Source organism: Lepisma saccharinum, unplaced genomic scaffold (assembly GCF_977018435.1).
Source record: "Lepisma saccharinum unplaced genomic scaffold, izLepSacc3.1 HAP1_SCAFFOLD_583, whole genome shotgun sequence".
Lineage (NCBI taxonomy): Eukaryota > Metazoa > Arthropoda > Insecta > Zygentoma > Lepismatidae > Lepisma > Lepisma saccharinum.
The window spans coordinates 89,088-93,063 of NW_028143256.1; the positions used below are offsets into that span (position 1 = coordinate 89,088).

A 3,976-nucleotide genomic window follows, 5' to 3' on the forward strand; every position below is an offset into this window, starting at 1 on the left:
GCGAGAAAATAAGGCTTATGCCTTACAAGAGCAAACCATTAAGAAGCCTCAAGCAAGGTTGCCAGCTCCTTGCTTTAGGTTAGGTTAGACCAAAAAAAACCTTGGTGATTTTTTTTCGAGTGAGGAGTTGGCAACACTGCGAGAAAATGGGGCTCATGCCTTACAAGAGAAATCCATTAAGGCGAGCCCCACCGAGCCCCATTTTCAGATGGTGAACCCGTGCACTTCACCTACTGAAAACAAGCATAATGCGAGCGAAGTAAGCAAGAACATTTTTAGATTCAATATTTGCAATTGAAAACAATATTTATTTAATAGGGCGCAAATGATTTCACTGGACGCCATGGCATTCTCTCTTTACAACTTTTTTCATTTAGATCATCCGGTGCCCATGGCCGACTCCCGCGGCCCCCTAGCTACAGCTCTGAACTTGACGAAAATGAGAAAAGCAGACAATGCGAGCGAACCGAGCAAGAGAAAATTAAAAATGTATTTGTATTTGCATAAAATTTGAAATCGAAGGGTAATTGCTCCTCTGTATCCCCCCGCAGGTGCCCTTGGTCGTCAAAGTTTGCCCCCACCCTATTTGCAACTAATAAGGTGCAAATAATATCACGGGGCGCCATGGCATTCTCTCTTTTACAACTTCATTTAATTTAGATCACCCACGCCCCCCCCTCCATCCAAACCGATTCTAAAGACACAAGAGGTGGTGTTTCATTTCAATCATATCGCTGAGATCACCCACAGGTAGATAGTGTAACCAAATACAATAATCAATAACAAGCCAATCGGCCTCCCCCATGGCGCAGTGGCAGCGTCATTGCCTTGCAATCAAGGGGTCCCGGGTTCGATACCCGGTGGAGGCACAAGTGGTTCGGATTCCACTTTAAACTGTAGGTCCAGTCCCAATTAGTCTTACTGTGCATAAAGTGGACTTAAAACAGCAACTCAAACCAATAACAAGCCAATCAAACGAAACGATCCCCCCATTTTTGTGTGAAGATCTGGTTCTCAAGGTCTGAACTTAGGCTTAAAAAAATTCTCTTGAAAAGGTCTCATGCATTTTTCCCAGCCTAAGTCCCCTATCGGACGAATTTTGATCTATAACCGACACTGTCCCTAAGGCCCTATTATTACGAACGATTTGTGTCTGAAAGTTAACTGCCAAAATCTGAAACCACTGTCAAGATATATAATTAGCACTGAGCATGACTGCGTAAACTCGAAACATAATAGATAGCAACCTCCATGTCGCAGTGCTAACACAGCGCGCTAAGACACCAGGGGTCCCGGGTTCGAATCTCGTCCTGGATGGGTGTGAGCGTATTCTTTCAATGTCATCATACCATCACCCATCCTCATCGTCGCGATTAGCCAAATGTGGAAGAAAAGCTACTTAAATAGCCTAATTCAATCAATTAATTGAGATATAATAGAACACTAACAGTAACTATCAAGTAAATCATACCTTCAACAGTCAACTTGTAGAAGAGAATAAAGCGAAACTGACGAATGATGTTCACACTGTGATAACTGAATACAAATTAGTCCGAGCTTGCAATGAAACGTTATATTTTAACTATTTTCTTCAAGGTTAACGTTCCTTCGATGACCCTGGAAGCCAAAGAATTATATACCTAGTTGTCGCCCATAGAGCTACACATAACCGGATTTTTGATCTTTTTATATACGACCGTCGATCGTAAATCAATTAAACAATCTGAGAGCATGAAATAGCATGAGCGACGTGAACTTGTTTGTGAATAGCTGCGGATTCAGACATTACTCAACCTGATTTCCTGAATGTCGTGAAGGTGATGGAATCCTGTTGTTCGACAGATTGCGTACTTGTTCTCAAACTGGAACCACTTACCCAGTGGCGGCGATTGGGTTCCAAACCGGAGGGGCAAGGTGCCAAAAATGGGGGGCAAAGACAGTATATTTCCCTTTGTATATAAGGTTTAGCATAGTGCGGGGACAAAAGTGGCGAAAAGTGTGTGTGTGGGGGGGGGGGGGGGAATTGCCCTCTAATCGCCGCCAATGCACTTAATTTTATTTATTCTAGGTATACAGAACCTTGATGATTCGAATCAGAATTCTGCTATAAATACTGAGTCTGCTTCCTCGTTGGAGTAGGTTATTATGTTTCTGTCAATCAACTTAACTGTTACGTGCAAGCCTGGCTCCACTAACCACAAAAACTGAGCATTGATGCGAAACGTTACTAGCGAAGACAACAGTGAGATTAGCTGCAAACTTTCCAGATATGTAGGTCAACTTCAAATACTGTACATGGCTTCTAAAAGGCATTGGATATGGTACACATCTGCCATAAATTGTTGAAAGATATTTTTATGCGTAGCTATGGGAATTTAAAATTAGAATGAACTGAACTGAAGTGGAACTCTATAAGTATGATATATGGATCCAGTGGGTGCAAAATGATTATTCTTGGTTGGGGTGGCTCAAGATCCTCCTCACCCCCTTTAATCTGAACCTGTATTAAAATGAATAGATGTATCTTTGTTCGCAATTTTCACATTTCGAACTCCTGATTTTCCGTTCCGTTAAATCCAAATAAGCCCAGAACGAGGTCCAGAGTTGTATATGTTTCACAATTGTTATCAGGTTTTAAAATATTTTTTTTAAAAAAAAAATATATATAAGAAAAACAAAGAAAACTATATTTATGCAAATTTTGCATTAAATAACAGGATATTCGTGTGTGCTGTTCTAAAATTGAATGATTCCCATGGCTTCACATTATACCTAGGTATCAAGGACGTATTTGGAGGGGTCCGGACCCACCCCCGAAAGACTTACCATGTAGTAAAAGTAAATAATCAAAATATAATTGTGTAGCATTAAATATATAATCGATGGCTATTTCCGCTCAACTTATTGGAAGACAAGGAAATTGGCTCATACGGCTTTGAAGGGTTCCAAATATTTATGCACAGTACCAATGATGATATCCATAAAATATTGATCAGAAACTTTACTTTTCGTTATTTGGATCTAACTCCTTTTTTGTTATTCAATAAATATTCAATTATTTTTCTATTTGACATTAAATGCTTGCCAAGGCAGTTGCTTTTTTTGCAAATCTTGGCGATCTTAACTACACGAAAGCTAGATAATGAGTACGTGCTGTTATATATCTATTATTTTACTACCTTTTACCTATTCATGTGATAATAATTAACATTAATTAATTTAGATATTTAATTAATATTTTAATTTAATTTAATATAATTATTCTAATTATTATTATGTATTATTATTGCGACACTTGGTTGGACCCCCCGAAATGTATTTCTACATACGTGCAGGAGTGTGTATATTATATATACGGTGTATATATATATGTATGGGAGGCTGGATTTTGTACCCCCCTAAATGAAAAACGTTCCTGCGCCACTGTTACTCTCTAATCTAACCATCATCATCGTTACGAATTGTCTACAGAGGCAGAAAGCGACACAAAATAATAAAAATACAAGCACTCTCTTCTATTCTGTATGGATCCGATTCGGTGTCCCTGCATCAATTGTATCTAATCATTATTAAGCATCGTCTCGATAAGCGAAAAGTGGCAGAAAGCGGCGCAAAATAAATTAAGGAGACGAATTAGACCGAGGCAAGGGAACAACAGTTCCTGCTCAAAGTTGTGAGCATTTTTAAAAAATAATCTAGTATCATAGAAACTAGTGGAAAAAATAGTTTCTTTTGAAACAAAATATGCAAAATTGTTGTTACATTCCATTTATGTACACTTGCATTTCACCCCCATGATAACTTTATATTTACATGAAAGTAATTATTTAGTATCCAAAACTGAGTGAGTATGTGATATTAAAGATCTTTTCACAGTTAGAGGCTATATATAATCATGAGGTCAGTACATTATCCAGTAACACTGGTCAATAACTGATTTTGTTAAATGAATATTTTTTCATTGATTCTTATGTTT

At 38.2% G+C, this 3,976-nt stretch overlaps 1 non-coding gene across 1 annotated transcript; it reads left to right on the plus strand.

Moving 5' to 3' along the window:
- Nucleotides 1–794: 794 nt before the first annotated feature.
- TRNAA-UGC (transfer RNA alanine (anticodon UGC)) lies at nucleotides 795–869 on the plus strand. Its single transcript has one exon. It is a non-coding gene; the product is annotated as a tRNA-Ala (tRNA).
- Nucleotides 870–3,976: the final 3,107 nt, after the last annotated feature.